This window comes from Tamandua tetradactyla, chromosome 14 (genome assembly GCF_023851605.1).
Source record: "Tamandua tetradactyla isolate mTamTet1 chromosome 14, mTamTet1.pri, whole genome shotgun sequence".
NCBI classification, from domain to species: Eukaryota; Metazoa; Chordata; class Mammalia; order Pilosa; family Myrmecophagidae; genus Tamandua; species Tamandua tetradactyla.
This window is the reverse complement of record NC_135340.1, coordinates 26,469,698-26,488,869: the sequence shown is the minus strand read 5'-3', so window position 1 is coordinate 26,488,869 and position 19,172 is coordinate 26,469,698. Positions and strand designations below refer to the sequence as shown.

General features: G+C 34.6%; 1 non-coding gene across 1 annotated transcript; it reads left to right on the top strand.

Annotated features, from left to right (window-relative positions):
• The first annotated feature begins 10,633 nt into the window (after window positions 1-10,633).
• Window positions 10,634-10,740, top strand: LOC143656596 (U6 spliceosomal RNA). Its single transcript, XR_013162513.1, has one exon. It is a non-coding gene; the product is annotated as a U6 spliceosomal RNA (small nuclear RNA).
• The last annotated feature ends 8,432 nt before the right edge of the window (window positions 10,741-19,172 follow it).

Sequence of the window (19,172 nt, the reverse complement as noted above, 5' to 3'; positions counted from 1 at the left end):
CAAATCTATTTTTCCCCCTTCTTTCTCTCCTATTTTTATGGGATATATTTATTGACCATGTCTTCCTGGTATCCAAGGCTCTGTTCATTTCTGTGTTATTTTGTTTTTCTTCTGGTTATTTATGTTAGGTGGATTATTCTGCTGTCTCAAATCTGCCATTTAGTCAGATTTTATTTTTTTTTAATTTTAGTTGTGCTTTTCAACTCCAGAATTTCCATATTTTTATATTTTCATTCACTCTATTGAAATTCTCTAAGTATTGTGTCATCATTGTTACGTTTTCATTTAAACATGGTTTTCTTTAGTTCATTAAACATAGTAGCATCTTGAGGACTTTATCTGCTAAGTCATCATCTGGGTCTACTCAGAGACTATTTCTGCTGGCTGATTATTTTGGGGTCTGCATATGGACCACACTTCCCTATTTCTTTTAATTTCTTTAAGTTTTTGTTGAAAAGTGAGCATTTTAGATCATCATTGTAACAACTCTCAATTCTGATGCTTCTGCAATTCCTAAGGATTATTTTTTGTTGTTTGTTATTTGTTTCTTTCACTATAAACATATCTAGACCAAATCTTCAGAGTACTTTTCCCCTTCAGTGATTGGCAACGAATGTATCTGCTGAGTTCTGGTTTTTGTTTTAATAAAGTCCGCTTACCTAGAAATTGTCCCTCTGGGTTTATAGATTTATGATCTGGCAATGGTTAGTGAGTTATTGTCTTTAAATACTTCAATCCAGAAAAGTTTCTACCCTTTGCTAAAGGATCCATATATGGATTGTATGTGTATCCTCTGCCTGTGAATATAACCTCTCGGACAGCTTGGAATACATGGATAGCTTTGACTCTTTCTGTTCCTCCTGGCTCATGCATGCAGACGTCATCCAGATATGTGTAGAAAATCTGCTATTGTCTGCATAGCTGTCATTTTTCCTAGATCTCCCTGTTAATATCTGGCTATTCTGATGATCCAGAGGTTTGGCACAAAATGTTAGTAAAACTTCAAGCTAGAAGAATATCTGAGTCCTCTGCTTTGCTTGTCATTGAGATTGTCATGTTCACTGACAATGCCATTAGGCATGGTTTTTAATTTTTTTTCCTATTATTTATTTATTTATTTTTGTGTTACATTCCAAATCAAGTGAGATATTTCCAGCTGTAAAGCTGCCAGCTTTCTTAGCATGCTTCACCTTCTTACCCTAATTCAAATAGCATCCTACCAAACTGCAGAGAACGGGAGCAGCGTCAGGTAAGAAAGTCACAACCATCCGTTATCATTATCTGAAGAATAGCAATTTTCATTAATAAATGCTTTTTTACTTTTTGTTATATTCATATCAATCTCCAACAACCCAAAATGGTTATTTTTGATAGTTATGTCCAGTTGTATAATTTTTTCTGGAGATAATTTGCCAAGCTCCTTATTATGCCATACCTGAATTCAACTTCCCATGGGAGGATTTTTAAGGACAGGAGAGACTATATGATTGTTGTTTTAACATATCACTACAGATACAGTGATCTTAAGGTTAAAAGGGCAAAACTAGGAGCGCAATTAACATATTATTCCAATAATCCAGGCCAACAGATGCTATTGGCTTATACAAAGGTGATAACAGTGGACATAGTGGTCCTTTTCTAAAAAGGTTTGCTGATGGATGAATGTGCAGTTTGAGATAGACTCATAAGGATGACTCTAGATTTCGCAACTAAACATCAAAGAGAATGGAGTTCTCATTTACTATTCTAGGGAATCTGCAAGAAGAACAATGTTGGGGTGATGACAGCAATATTTTTGTTTGGGGCAAATAAAGTTTAAACACTAATTTTATTTCCAATCAGAACTATGAAGTCCTTAATCCAACATGCAAGGTTGTAGTTTAAGAGAAAGATCAATGCTGGAAATAAAAAAATAAGGTCCATCCGGATATAGATGGCATTGAAATGATTAAATAGATGACATTATAAACAAAATGAATGTAGATAAAGAGAGAAGAGATTCAAAAAAACCAAGGCATGGGTCTCACCAAAGTTTATAGTCGTGAAAATTAAGGATAACCACCAGGGGAGATTGAGAAGTAGCTTCCAAAGAGGGAGGTCTTAATCCCAGCAAATTTATTGGAATTCAAGTGAGAACTATGTTTCCAGGAAACAGGTATCAACTTTGTCAAATGTTACTGACAGGTTAAGCAAGATTAGAACTGAAAAATGTCTAAGCATTTATCAATACAAAAGTCATTGATGACCTTCATAAGGACAATGATGGAACAAACAGCCTGATTGGAATTATTTGAGAGGTGAATGAGAGTTGGATTGGAGGCATATTTTATGGGCAACTTTTTCAAAGATTTTTGTTGTTCAAGTGGAAGAGAAATTGGATGCAATCGTATCCTAACAGGAGGAGATTTGTGACCACTGGAGAATTTTGTTTTTTATTTGTTTTTAAAGATGGGAGAAATAATAATTTTTTCAGTGAATGTTTCCACAATGTGGAGGAATTAATGATTAACAAAAGGAAATATTTGTTGGAGGAACAAACTGGAATATGTGAGAAGTAATGAGATTTAGTGCATAAGTGATGATATTGGGTTGGGCTGGGAACAAGGATAATATATCCATAGGACCAAGTAGAATATATTGTTAAAAGTGCATATGGGAGGTGGAGATGGTAGTGAGAACTGGTCTTTGATAGGTTCTAGTAAAAGAAGAATGAAAGTTATCAACTGTAAACGAGAACAGGTAAATAGAGCATGAGTTATGATATAGTCATGAGGGAAAATAAAATAATGAATTGACAAGGGATTGTTATGGATTTTAGGTAGCTTTAATGGTCCACCTGAGGCTAAAATCCACAAATTTAAAGTTAAATTGATAAGACCGATAGTATGTTTTAACCCAGCTATATTTACTCTCCAATATTGAGCCACAAAGTGTGTAGAGTTGGATTTTAATCAGATTTTAGCTTTGCCCAATGAGAATTAAAAAGAAATGACATTCCAGGTAGTAGAGTGTATATAATGCAGGTGAAATTAATGATTGACAGGAACTGAAAGGAGCAAGGCAATATGGGGGATAGATAATGGGGGGAATGTGGTAGAATCAATGGACTGTAGGCTCAGTGGGGCCATAGAATGGTAATAGTTGAAATACAAGAGTGAACTTGAAAGGTAGGAGTTGGCAGTCAGAGATTAGAATGATTAAATTAAGCTCAGATAGAGGTTGTAGGCATTGATATGAACTAGCAGCATAGGAATAAGCAGCCATAAAAGTGGGTAGACAAGATCTTTGGAAGAAAGTAAAAGCATAGTCATTAAAAAGGTCATGTAGGTGAATGCTGAAATAACCAAAAATGTGTCAAAAGGTGTTTGAGACAGCACGATTTTAGAGGAGCCAAAATCTTCAAGGAATGAGAGTAATTGATCTTTTCCATAATGGGAGTATACATAAAGTGTGATTATATACTAGACCAATTTTAATAAATTCAAAAAGCTGAAAATTATGGAAATACTCTTGCATTAGTATCACATGATACCCCTAAGAACCTGAGAAAATGTTTGCCTTACAGCTATGAGTTACCACTGACATAGGAGAGGATGGAATTTGCTGAGAGTGCTAAGAGCAAGTTGAGGAAGGGAGGAATGAGTTGACTGGTAGGTGTGTCAATCAGATTTGAGTCTCTTGATTGAGCTCTATTGGTGCCTATCCGTAGTGCCTTGTGATTTTTGTTTAGTAATTCCCAGGTAGGAAAACAGCAAATACCTGAATAAAAAAGGCATATTAATGAAAAAATATATTTTAAAATTTAGTGCAACTTATGCACACACATACACAAACCGCATTCTGCATCGTGTTTCCCTTAACTCTCTTACTTTAGAAACTCATTTAACATATTCTTGCTTTTCCTGGATCCGTGAGTAAAGCATAAGTATTCTGGAGAGATGCATCTAGACACAAAGCTATGCTTTAGTTTCCCAACAGGATTTAAAAGAATACTATGTTCAGTACAGTGAATCTTAAAGTGATTCTAATCAAATCTCTTTTTCACAGGTAAAGAAATAAGAGCTTAAACTATGCTTAAGTGTCCTGTACATGAAAGATATTCAACACATATTTATGCAGTGTACTCAGAATGGATATCAAGGTAAAAGAAGGGGCCAAAGATAGAAGTCTTACAATTTCTGGTGCAGTTCTCTTTCCAGTAAATACTAGGATTTTCCATTAGGAAGTTATGGAATTAACAACTATGCTACTTGAAGAGGTACACACATATTATGTTACTGATACCTCTTTGTAGAAAGTTATTTTAAGTTATAGTATATTAGTCAGTGTTATTTAGGGAAACAGAACTGACAGTATTCATATAAGAGATTATTTATGAGGAAATTGGCTCATATAATGATGAGAGCTGACAAATCCAAATTCCAGAAGGCAGGCTATAAACTGAAAACTCAAATAAAGGTGACTCTGAAGTATGTCAAGTCTGTAATCCCCAGGGGACGCTGGCTGACTAAACTTGAGGCATAAATTCTTCTTTCTGATTTATGATGCTTCAGTTCATGCTTTGAAGACTTCCAAATGTTTTTAGATGCCGACACCCCCCATATTGCTGAGGGCAATCTCCTTGGCTAACTGTAGATACAGTCAGCCATGGAAGCAATCAACTGATTGTAGATGCATATCCATCTATGAAACAACCTGATAGTCACAAAATCAGGTCAGTGCTTGTCTGACCAAATGACCTAGCCAAGTCTATTATTTATACTGCTATATATATATATATATATATATATATATATATTTTTTTTTTTTTTTTTTTGCCTCGGCAGGCACTGGGAATTGAACCCAGATCTCCAGCATGGCAGATGAGAACTTGGCCTGCTGAGCCACTGTGGCCCACCCTACACTGCTATTTAAAACCAATTTATGAAGATCCCAATAAATCAGAAATATATGATGATGCCCAAATTGTCCACCTTACAAATGAACTATAAAATTTGTACAACTCAAATTACATCTGTTATGGATTGAATTTTGTCCCTCCAAAATATATGTTCAATCCTGAACACTTCCCGGTCTCATGATTTGATCCTGTTTGGAAACAGGATCTTTCAGGATGTTATTAGTTAAACTGAAGCCAAACTGGAATAGTTAGGCCCCAATCCAATAAACCTGGTGTCCTTATAAGAAGGTAAAATTTGGACCTAGAGATACACAGACAGAGGCAGACATTGTGTCATGCTATGGCTTGCCAGCAAGCTGAACCGGAGTCATTAGGCTGGAACCCTCTAGAATTCAGAGGAAGCATGAATCTCTTGACACCTGGATTCAGACATCTAGCCTCCAGAACTGTAAGACAATAAGTTCCTGATGTTCTTAAGTCACCCAATTTCTAAAACTTTGTTACTCAGCCCTAGGAAACTAAGGTAATATCTTTAATTTAATTTTTTCTAAAATAAAGCACTGCTGAAATTGAGTTTTCTGAATTGGTTCTAAATTACATTTTCAACTGCAACCCAATTTGTAATGCACAATTAACTGAATTCATAGTCCATAGAAGTTGTGACCATAGAGAGTCAATAAGAATTCTAAAATGCATTCATACTAAGGACAATTCTTTATTTTCATTCAATGAGAAAGTAAACAAAAAGGGAGATACTTTAATAAGCAAAGCCATGCTGAATACTAATCTAATGAGCTAGAGTAAAATATTCTTAGCTCACTTGATGAGTATATATATATCTTCTTTGCCAATCATTGTTTTGATTAACTAGACCATTAGCATTTTTATCACATCAAAAAAGACTCTCAATTATATTAGTCGATATTTCCAGGTATAGGAGAGAATATGAATGTGGTTCATTTCAGAACAGACAGCACAATAGGTTTATCCACCTGAGAATATTTGTTGCTTCCAAATTAAATTAACGTTTGAAACTCAAAGATACTAGTAAACAAGGTAAATTATTGCCATTTTAACATTATATCATTGAAAAACAAATGAAATTAATTTGGAATTATAAAAAACATGAGTATTACTTCTGCCACCTTCATATACATACATCTCTTTCTTTTTACATGCGTTCATATACAGAAACATATTATATAATATATATTATATATAATATGAAACTTTCCAAATGTTTTAAGACTTCAAACTATCTGTGATGGTGAGCTTTAAACTATGCCATGAGTCGCGAACTAACAAAACTATTTTGTGTGGCACTGCATCCGTTTCAGCATGGTCATTAAAGCACAAATCATATACTCTTTCACATATGGAAACTTACTAAACTTCTCTACTTCATTCATTATTCTCCTTTCTTTTGACATTTGCATGTACATGTGAATTTGAATATTTGATTTACCTTTTAAAATATTGTTTCCCTTGCAATATCCTAAGTGTCTTCTATACTGAAATTGTATCATATGCTTTGCTTAAATAACTAAGAGTATTTCACAATGATCAAACCTACTTCACAATTCAAATGTAATGTAATAGTACCTACTCTCACTGTATTTTTTAAAGCTCAATTCCATTTCACCAGCATTTCATTCCATGTATCTAGCACATTCTTGGGATATGTAGACTAGGTTTATGCCATTAGCAATCTGCGTAGTATCTGCTTGTTATTCCAACATTTATAATTCAAAACAGCTGCAACATGTTATTAATGATATTTATTAAAAATAATTGTGAATTTAATTTCATTTACTTTGAATTGTTTATACAAGATTGTTTTAAATTTATGACTTGTGGGTTTCTGAAATTGTTTGAAGAAGTGTTAATATTCTGAAAAAACCTTTGTGTTTTTAACAGACTGCATTTTAATGTCATATATGAAACAACACTCACTCAAAAAATAGTCTACTACATTTTCATAAGTTATAATACACTCCACAACATTAATACAAATGAACACTGTGCATTCTTCTCTGAGTTTGTTAATTTTATTTGTTAAAATATTTACCATTCATAATGCGCTTATTAAATGGCTATCATTCTTTCCAGACGAAGTTCAATGTTTTCCACTTTGCTCAATAAGTTAAAAATAAAATAAATTGTGGCTCTGATAATATATTTTCGAATGAAACCTTCATGATATTTTTCAGTAAACATAGGTACATTATTGTAATGCTAAGGTATAGTTTTAGTTTCTGAATTAAGCTAATGTTAAATGCTCATCCTCTTGTTAGTTATGTGCTCAATATGAAGTTTAAACAAAAAAGGGAGCAAGTGGTATAAAATTTTCAAAACAAAAGCTTTTTGTGATATCCCAATTTATTAAATCATCTGCTTGCTCTACTCTTTCTGGAATAATCTAAGCAAATTAAATCAAGTAATGCAAAGGTTCCTCTGCTCTAATGTTTGACTTCCATTCTGGCACAACAATGCTGGACTCTCCACTGATTTCTAAATTGCTTTATTGTGTAATTTGGGAGGACTAGAGGAATAGAATCTACAGTCAGAGGCAGCTGGTCGAAACAGGTGTTGCAGAAAATTATAGTCCTACTTTGATTAATCCTGTTTTTTACAGCCGCCCTCCAGTTATGCATGACAGGTATCCAAATAATCAAACATACAGTCTTCATTGCAACAATCTGAATTATTGTCAGGAGAAACATCAGGAATTACAAAAGCATTAATGCCAAAATAATGTGTCTTTCATGAAGCAGGCTTTTGTTATGCCATCATTTCTTAAATTTTCTGGGGAAAAATGCATGTGCATATGTTTATGTGTATGTATCATGTATACATGAATGTACATGCCTCTGTGTGATGTTTATCACAAAGCTGTGACTTTTTCTGTTCATAATGGTGGTTTTAAATGTCACAAATTTTAACTTTGCTTTTCCAATATAAATTTAAAATGCAACTTTGTGTCAAGAAATCCATACCAATTGTTTTATGCAGCATCTGTAGTTATAAACACTTTTATGACAAGGGATATAAGACATTAAGGATAGCTATGAAGTTATTAGAGACTGAGTATTGTTTTCATTTGAGTGTCGGTATCCTATAAAAGCTTCCATCTCCTGATCTGTTTATTCCTACTGAACACACTGCAATTACTGTCCTGGGTCACCCACAGCTCATGGAGCTGTCCAGCACTCAACCTTTCTGAGGATGGTTGTCTACTAGTATATTTGCTATAAGGAAGAGCTCATAAGTGATTTTGAGGAGGATTGGCACTAGTCGTCTCAGAACAGCCGAGGCATGAGAAAGTTCCTCTCTCTCATTTGATAAATCAACTCCAGTTAAGTGATTGAATCATTAGTATGAAAACAAAAGAGTTAAAATAGGCACAAACGATTGTATATTTATTGGACTTTGCTACTGAAGGACTCCAGTCATTTATGAATCCTTGACCCAGGTGTCTTCATTAAAATTGAATGTCAGGATCATGGCTTATTTTTCTTGATCAATTTAATGCTTCAGTAGTATGAGGCATTCACTCAGAGCTCTTAATTGTACTTATATATATTTTCAGTGTGAAAGTTAAAGTTAAAAAATATATATATTAAAGATATATAGTTTCAATACTACAAATGAAATCCTAAAATTTTGTGGTATTACTTTTAACATTTCACAAAATACTTTAACTTTAAATTTACCTGTATAGAATACCTGAGCACCATGATACTGGGGAGAAATACAATATTTTGCATCTGAAAAAACAGGTAACTTTGATTTGACCAGTATCATAAAGTTTGTATAAAACTGTTTAGTAATTAATGGAAGGTTAAAAAATGAAATAAAAGGGTTTAAGATTATCAATTGAAATATTCTTGAAATATTCATTTAATTGTTCTTGATTCACTATTTTTTGAATATAGATTTCCAAGAACTATGTTTAAAAGGTAAGTAATTAAAAGCAAATGTCACAATTGTCATATATCATCAGTATCTGACCTTGTGTGAGTTTGTAAGCTGCCAGAATGTGATATACCAGAACTAGAATGGTTTTTAAAAAGGGGAATGAAATAAATTACAAGTTTACAGTTCTGCACCTGTAAAATTGTCCAAACTAAGGCATCCAGGGAAAAACACTTTAATTCAAGGAAGGACAGTGTGTCAGTAACACCCTCAGCTTGGTAGTCATGGGGCTGACATCTGCTGGTCCCTTGCTCCTGGGCTCCATTGCTATAAGTCTGTGTTCCTTTGGGGGTTTCTCACTTTTCTTCTCTGGGGCTGGCTTTCATCTCCTGGTTTTCCTTGGCTCTCTCCACGTTCTGGCTTGTTTAACACGTCATGGCGACATCTGCTGAGCGCCAAGCATCTCCAAACATCTGTGTCTCTGTTCTCTGCCTGTCAGCTCCACTCTGAAGATTTTGTCCACTCTGTCATTGCTGGCTCTATCCCAAATGGTTCCTCTTTTAAAGGATTCCAGTAAACAGATCAAGAACCCAACTGGAATAGGCGGAGTCACATTTCCACCTGTGGAGATCTAATCAAAGGTCATACCCACAATTGGGCATGTCATATCTCCATGGAGATAAGCTAATCAAAGTTAGATTGAATTAGGGTTAAAAGAAATGGCTTCCCCCCACAAGATTGAAACAAACATAGATTTCTTAAAAAAAACAAACAAACATAGATTTCTGGAGTTCATAACATTTTCAAACCAGCACAGATCATAATTGTAAAATTCAATTATTTACTGGCCCGGGCATACCTGTTTCCACTTTCTCCGTCTGCTAGTCGTACACTACCATGGTCAAACTATCAACATAATATATAAACAGTTAATTGGGCTAATATAAACCTCATATTTTAAAAAATCTTCATTACAAATGTTATTTTATAATTGGGCTTCAAAGTCAAGCATAAACCTTAGGCTAAATACAGGTTTCCATTAAGTTTTAGTACTTCATTTATTGAATTTGGAGTCACTATCTAGACAAATGTTTTCATAAATAAGGACAATTTATTTTCAAATATCTTTAGGATTAATTAATTTTGAAAGATCACAAAGTAGTTGGAGATATTTTCCTCTGTTTGTGAGGGGAATAACTATGGTAATATGTCAATAAGCTAATAATAAAAATGTTAATAGTAAATATAGAGAATTTTACATTCACTTTCTATAATTCTTCTTCTCTTAATCTCTTGAACCCAATTTCATGAGGATTTTTCTCCCTACTACTCGACAGAAGTGGCTTTTGTCCAGGCTCGCATTGACCTCCACAATTTAGTGGCTCTAAATACAAATTATCAGGAGGTATTGATAGAGGAACTCTTTCCCTCCTGTATGCACTTTCCTTCTTTGGTCGAAGGCATTCCCTCCCTTTCTACTTTCCTCCCTACTACACTCACTGCCTCTCTACCGTCTATGTTCAAAGCACCATTATTTCTCACATTCTCAGGCTCGTTCTGATTTTTCTTCAAATCTCTGTCATAAAACCTTTAGCATACCTGAGGACTAGAACCTCTTCTCTTCCTTGCCTATTCTCACTCCCCAGGCCAACATATACAATTCCATCACTTAATGACATTTATATTTAAAAAATAAAATCTTGAAACTTTAGACCTCAAATCTAGAACTCTCTCCTGAAATGTAAATTGCCGACTATTCAACATCTCCAATCAGATGTCTAATAACCATCTCAGATGTAACATTAAAAATCAACCTAAGTGCTTGCTTTGGCAGCACAAATACTAAAATTGGAATGATACAGAGAATATTAGCATGGCCCCTGCCCAAGGATGACAGGCAAATTCATGAAGGGTTCCATATTAAAAAAAAAAAAAGAAGAAGAAGAAGAAGAAAGTAACCTAATAATATTTCCTGGAAAGTCTTATTCTACTCACAGACTTTCTGCACTGGTGAATGTCAATTTCTTATTGCTTAAGCAAAAAAAAAAAACACTGGTATCATCCTTTGATTTTTCATTTTCTTTTACAGACCATCTTCTATCCATAAACAATTTTTGTTGGCTGAACCTTTAAAACATAAACAAAACCTGACCACTTTTCACCACCTGCCTCACTATAATTTCTGTTCAAAGCACCATTATTTCTCATCTGGGTAACTGCAATAGCCTCTTAACAGATCCCCTTCCATCCTGTATTTGATTCTCATCTTAGCAGTCAGAAGAATTCTTTAAACCATTAAGTCATTTTATGTCATTCCTTTGCTGAAGACCTCAAGTCCCTCCAATGGATTCCTCTCGCTCAAGATGAAATCCAAAGAATTAATCATGACTTGAAAGCTTTATATGATCTGCTCTCCAGAGGAGCCCTCTGACATTCATGGATATAATTTAATTTTGTTTGCTCCCTTGTCACTCATCTCTAGACAGAGATCTCTGATGCTTTTCTAACGTTTATCTTCACCTAGACGTCCATATTAATTTATTCCCTTACCGCAAACAAATCTTTTTGCTAATGACATCTTCACAGTAAGTACTTGCCTAACTGCCCTATTTATTATTAACCCAGGACTTCTTTTCCCCAAACTCTGCTTTAAATAGCTTTATACTTATTATTTTGAAATAATTTTAGCATTATAGAAAAAATGCAAAGGTGGTACAGGGTCCCAGTGTACCCTTCTTGCAACTTCCCTGAATTTCACATATATAACTATGGTATATTTCCCAAAACTAAGAAATCTAAATTGGTACCAAGTCCTTACTGAGATATCTCCAGGTCTTCTACTAATGCAATTTTTTTTTTCCTGGGATCTAATGCAGGGTACTGTACTGTATTTAGTCATCACATCTCCTCAGTCTTCTCTGCTCTGTGACAATTTCTGTTTTTCCTTAGTTGCCATGACCTTGACACTTTTGAAAAGTACTCATCAGGTTTTATGCAAAACATCCCTGTTTGGTATAGCTAATATTTTCACATGATAAGGTTGTCATTATGGATTTTTTTTTTGAGGAGTAACAAGAAGAGATGAGTGCTTTTCTGATATATGGGGCTACATGATATTAACATGACTTATCTCTGGTGATGTCAGTGCAGATTGTTTTATTATAGTAATGTCTTCTACATTTCTTCTCCAATTTTTTTGTTTCTTTTTTGAAATTCAGGGGCCTTAGGACCAACTTCCCAATTCTCTACATATGGTATATGGGTTTCCAATGTAAGTAGGAATTACATTACATACAGTATTTGGATTTCTAATGTAAGGAATATTTTCTCTTCTCCCCCATTTATTTATTCATTTATTTATACCAGTATCAACTCATGGATAATGTTTTTATTTGATTTATAATAATATATAATATCATAGGTTATTTTGCTCTTCAAATTGTTCCAAATTTGGCCATTGGGAAGTCTTTTAGGTTGGCCCCTGTGCTGGTTTGAAAGGAAGTATGCCCCTTAAGAAAAGCCATGTTTTAATATAAATCCCATTTCATAAAGGTAGAATAACCCCTATCCAATACTGTATATTTGAAACTGCAATGAGATCATCTCCCTGGTTGATGTGAATTAGTCAAGAATGGTTGTTAAACTGGATTAGGGGATGACATGTCTCCACCCATTTGAGTGGGTCTTGATTAGTTTCTGAAGTCCTATAAAAGAGGAAACATTTTGGAGAGAAAGATTCAGAGAGAGCAGCACTACAAAGCTGAGAGTCCACCAGCCAGCGACCTGTGGAGATGAAGAAGGAAAACGCCTGCCAGGGAGCTTCATGAAGCTGGAAGCCAGGAGAGAAAGCCAGCAGATGATGCCGTATTTGCCACGTGCCCTTCCAGCTGAGAGAGAAGCCCTGACTGTGTTCACCATGTGCCGTCTCACTTGAGAGAGAAACCCTGAACTTCATCGGCCTTCTTGAACCAAGGTATCTCTCCCTGGATCTTTCTTCGATTGGACATTTCTATAGACTTGTTTTAATTGGGACATTTTCTCAGCCTTAGAACTGTAAACTAGCAACTTATTAAATTTCCCTTTTAAAGAGCCATTCCATTTTTCGTATATTGCATTCCGGCAGCTAGCAAACTAGAACAGATTTTGGTACCAGAAGTGGGGTGCTGCTGCTGCAGTTTGCAAATACCAAACATGTTGGAACAGCTTTTTAAAGGGATAAAGGGAAGAATCTGGAGGAGTTGTGAGAAGCTTGATAGAGAAGGCCTGGAATGCTTTGGAGAGACTGTTGGTAGAAATGTGGAATCTAAAGATACCTCTGATGAGGCCTTAGACAGAAATGAGGCACGTGCTATTGCAAACTGGAAGGAAGGTGATCCTTGTTTTAAAATGGCAGACAATCTGGCAAAGTTGACTAATGGTATTGGCTGGAAGGCAGATTTTAAAAGCCATGAACTTGGATATTTAGCACACGAGATCTCCAAATTAAATGTCGAAAGTGCAGCCTGGTTTCTCCTAACAGCTTATAGTGAAATGCGACAGGAGAGAGAGAAGCTGAGAACTGAACTCTTGAGTAAAAAGAAACCAGAAATTGAGGTCCTGGAAAATTCTGGGCCTACAGAAAGGGAAACCCCAGAGTATAGTGCCCTGTGTGTGGATTTAAACAAATGTGGAACCAGCCAGCCATGTCAGAGAGAGTCAGGATTGGACATGGAGTTATCTAGGAAAGATTTGTGGAAACTTCTTATGTCTGATGAGCATGATTCAACACTACTGCATAGAAAGCCGACGAGAGTGCTGCAGGACCTGTATAAACAAAGCCACTGCCAGTCTGGACTGAGGGGTTCAGAGAAGGGACACATTGGAGGAAAAATAACTTCAGAGGCAAAGCCATGGAGACTGAGGTCTGAAGTCAAGAAGCCTCAGGCAAGGAGAGCAGATGTACCCAAGCACATGGAGAGGGTGAGTTTGCCCCAAAGGCAGAGAATGGGCCTTCCACCTAATTGCAGTGGAAGAGTCATGCCGCCTCAGGCCTTGGAGAAGGCGAAGCACATTCCTTGAGGTTTGGGGAGAGCCTGGCTGCCACCACATGGAGGGGTTGAGCGTGTGCCCCGGAGATGGCAGAGAGCCCAGGTGTGGCCCCAATGCTTGGAGAGGGTGGAGCTGAGAGAAAGGTGGTCTTACCAATGTCCTCCAAGGTTGCATTCGGAGAGAGGCAGGCATAGGCATTTGGAAAGGGTGGGACCTTACTTTTTGTCTTCACCCTCTTCACTTCTCCTGCAGACTTAGAATTTAGCTTTCTCCAGGTTGCTAATTTAGTCACTACTTTCTCCATGTTCTTTATACCTATAACATTTTATTGACACTCAACCGTCTGCTATCACATTTTATGCCCTTTGTCTGTTGGTTTCGTTCTTTTATTATAATTTTACTGGAGTTTAAGGAGGAAATAGAAATTAATATATGTGTATGTGTATTCAATCTTTTATTTTACTGGGAGCTACTGCATGGATAGATTTTGAAAATGTATTGCTGAATAAAAAGATGAAGTTCTGAGAAATACTTATATCATGCAAATATTTATGTATATATTTATATACTTTAAAGGACTAGATGATCATATACCAGACTCATCAGAGTATTTTCCTATGGAAATGATGGGTTTATGCTTGAGGAGGAGAACAAAAAGAATTTGATGTTTTATGCAGTGTTCTACTTCTCTTATTAAAAGATATCCTGTTAAAAAGATCAGTTATTAATATTTTAACTTAAGTTTGAGGGTGCATGCATATTTGTTATATTATTATCTGTGACTTTTTATATTAGTAAGTATTCCATAACTTCAAAAGCAAAGTAAAATTTACCAAAGTTCTTTTAACTACCAGTAATATATTTTATTTATCAGTGATTATTTATCTGTCACAAGATAAATTTTACGAAATGTTTAATATCAGCAGATAACATGTCATTTGTCCACTAGCTTTTAATTTCCAACATAGGAGTTCTCACCAGTTAAAACATTCAAGGATTAATATTTAAAAAAAAAAAACACTTTCTTAAAAACTAATGTTAGGTACCTTTGTAGCAACACAGTAAATGACAGTGATAAAATTAAGTCTGTAACCTAATGGCAGAAAGGATAAAACATCAGCCTTTCTACCCAGAAAGTCAGTAGACTTGCATTTTCAGATCTCTTTTTTCCATTAAGGATCCTTTAATGAGCCAGTGTTACTTCGCTTTTTTATTGTAAATATATGGGAACAACGCTAGACAATCATATGGGAACAATGCTAGACAATCATATTTGTTTAATTCTACACATGCAGAATCCCATCTTTTTCACAAGTTTTAAAAGTCACCCTTCTTAAGATTTTAGCAATTAAGGAATGGAATGGAAAAATCACACAGAAATACATTTTATCTCAATAATAATATATTATAGATAAAGAACTTATTTGCCCATAATTTTTATCACCATAGTTAATAAATTTTCATTATCATTGGCCAGGTGACATTATCTGTTCACATTCCAAAAATTTATTTTTGAAGGGCCCAACGAAGAAATCCTCTTGGCTTTAGTAAACAGCAGAGTTTGACTGCTTTATAGGAACACTTGTTCTCAACATCTGTCATTTGCTTTGCTGCTCATACCCTGCATCCTTCCCTTTGCTTTCTGTTTCCAAATGTTTTTTTATCTATATTGTGTTACTTTGCTTTTATCTTCTCCGATGTTCTGGAAGCCATTTATTTAAATGGAAATATCTTTAATTTTGCCTACTGTAAATGTGGTTAATGTTTATGAAACTTTGAAACAATGCATTCATTTATAAAATTGAATTTAAAATATTCCTAGGTACTTTTTAGTGATCTTGACAGCTGGATAAATATAGTAAGATTTAATTTAGTGGATAATGAGGGGTTTTTTTGTTTAACAATGCTGCCTAGTGGCATCAGAGAAAATAGTAATGTAAAGAACTACAGAACTCTGCCCCTCTGTGAAAGCAATGAAAAATTTAGAAAAATAGAATAAAAATTTCTGGCATTCTGGAATCTAATCAAAAGCTTGAAGAAACCTGGTGAGCATTTATAAAAATCTAAAGATGCTGAATCAGATGTGCAAACTCTGTGGTGTCCTCACTTGCTGTTTTCTCATCCCCCACTCCACAACTCAGAAAAGACCAAATTCCCAGTACCAGTGCCTGAGGGAATGGAATGGACCTCATTCACAAAGAATGTTTGATTTGTTTTGTGATTCACTGGAAGACCCAGTCAAAAGCTAAATCTCTATCTCCCCTGACTGGTCATATGTCTTATGCTAAATCCACTAAGCCAAGGGCTCCTGCAAAAATATTTATAGGCAAATGTTCTCATATTTGTTGCCTGAAGCCATAGATAACAGTTGGGACAAAAACAGACTAAAAAACTCTTGGGATGAAAAGCTGAGGAATGAGGAAATCTTTAAGAATAAGGGCTTTGAAAATCTCTGAAATATTCCTTAGAATCTAGAAACCATACACATGCCATGATCTCATGCTCAAGAATAACCTAAGAAGGCCCTACGATCTCACTGCTGGCTGATTTTTAAGCTCTGTGAAAGAAGGAAATGAAGAATATGGCAGAGTTGTAAACTTCCTGGCAAGCCCAACATGCACACAGAGCCCCTCAGTATAAACTGTGAGATTTATTGGTTTCAGAAGTATAAAGATATCTTTTTCCAATCATCAGGTGACTTCCAAGAAAGTAGAACAAAAACTATATTGGCCACATGGCAAAGAATTCAGACTTAGAAAAGTTAGTTCAGAAAAATTAAAAAAACAAACAATGAAAATAGCATCGACAAACACTGGTGAACTGATAGAATCCAATTTACAGAATTTTTACTTTATAATATTCAAATTGATAAGTTTTCAACAACAACAACAAAATTGAGGCATGAAAAAGAAACAAGATATACAGTCCATAGACAGAAAAGAAAACCACAATCAACAGTAACTATTTCTGAGGAAGACCAAACATTGGACTTACTAAACAACTATCCAACTATTTTAAATACAGTGAAAAGTCTGAAAGAACTGATATCCAAATAACTAAAGTGATGCATAAGAACAATATCTAGCTAAATAGAGACTATAAATAAAGAGAAATAATAAAGATAACCAAATACAAATTCCAGAATTGAAAAGTACAAATTTTCACTACATATCTAATACTATAGGGAATTAAAAGCAGATTTCAGCCGGCAGAAAAAATATTTTAACTAGAAGACAGAACAACTGAGATCATTCAGTCTGAGGAACAGAAGAAAAAAAAAAGAGACTAATGAGGAGTGCCTAAGAATCTTATGTGACACTTTCAAATACACCAACATATGCACCATGGGAGTCAAAGAAAGAGAGGAAAGAGAAAGGAGCAGAAATAATATATGAAGAAATAATGACTGAAAACTTCCCAAATTGGATGAAAATCATTAATCTACGCAAAAAAGAATTCCAACAGACCTCAAGTAGCAAAAACTCAAAGAGATCAACATCAAGGCACATTATAATCACACCATGGAGGAAAACAGAGAAGGTTAAAAGCAGTAAAGGGGACTTTTTACATACAAAGTAAGATTTAATTTAGTGGATAATGAGGGGTTTTTTTGTTTAACAATGCTGCCTAGTGGCATCAGAGAAAATAGTAATGTAAGGATAATGTGATGCTATATCTAGGATATCCTAAAGAATATCTCCCCCCCCCCAAAAAAACCCTATTTGAGCTAATATGTGAGTTCCACAAAGTTGTGGGCCACATGGACAAAACATGAGGATAAGTGGTATTTCTGTGAACTAGCAATTAAAAATATAAAAATGAAAGGAAGAAAATTCCATTTACAATAACATCAAAAGGAATAAAACGATTAGGAATACATTTAACCATGGGTGTGCAAGATGTGTATACTGAAAATCAAAAGGCATTTTGAAAGAAATTAAGGAAGATTTAAATAAATGGAAAAAATCCCTATGTTCATGAATTGGAAGATTCAGTATTATTAAGACGGTGATAATCCTCAAATTGTTCTACAGGTTTCATGTAATCGCTATCATGATTTCATCTGCTTTTTTGCAGAAATAGATGACCTAATTGAAAATACAAATAGAAATTCAAGGGACCCCAAAAAGCCAAAATAATCTTGAAAAAGAAGAACAAAGTTGAGAGATTCACCGATTTCAATATTCTAACCAATACTACAAATCTACAGTAACAAAACAGTGTCTTATGGCATGAAGGTGGACATGTCTACCAACAGAAGATGAGCAGTTCTGGATTCTCAAAGAGGAAAGCATTTATAATCTATGGTGAACTTTATTTTTGAGAGGGATTCTAATAACTACCAATGTGAAAAGTAGACTTTCAACAAATATTGGTGGAGCAACAAGACATTCACATGCAAAAGAATAATCTCATGCCATATACAAAAAATAACTATAAATGGATCAAATGTCTAACCATGACCTAAAACGCTTATGTTTCTTTATGGAAGGGAATATGTGTAAATCTCTGTGACCTTGGATTAGACAATTATTTCTTAAATATGACTCCAAAATCACAAACTACAAAAGAAATAATAAATTTGACTTCATCAAAATTAAAAACTTTTGTGAAACCAAGGACATTAGCAGAAAAGTGGAAACGCAACCCACAAAGTTGGAAAAAATAATTATAAATCATCTATAAGGTGCAAGTATCCAGAAAATATAATGAACTCTTAAAAAACCCAACAACAAAAAGAACAACTGAACATATGCCACAATATGGATGAACTTGAAAACATGCTAAATGAAAGACGCCAGACAGAAGGCCCAATAATGTATGATTCTATTTATATGAAATGTCCCAAATGCGCAAAACCATAGAGACAGAAAGTAAAACGTAGTTGTGAGGGGATGGAGGGAAAGAGAAGTCTGGATTGACTGCTAATAGTTACAGAGTTTCTTTATGAGTGATGGAAAAGTTCTGGAATTAAATAATGATGATGTTTTCACATTGTGAATATGCTAAAAGCCAATTAATTGTTTACTATAAAGTGGTTAAAATGAATTTACTCAATAAAGAATAAATAAATTAAAAGCAACACTATAATAGACTTTTTGTATTTTCCTCCTATTCATTTGCATATGTAAAATTTTGAACTAAAAAATTAAAATAGTAAATTTTACTTTTATATATGTTGTCAAATTGCTTTCAGTTTACCCCTTCACTAAATGAAAATATTTTCTTTTCCACCAAGAATATCAGATATTTTCATTCTTACTGATTTTTTAGAAACTGGGACTTGAAAATTATATGTGATCTAATTTGCATTTAATTTCTAGTGAGG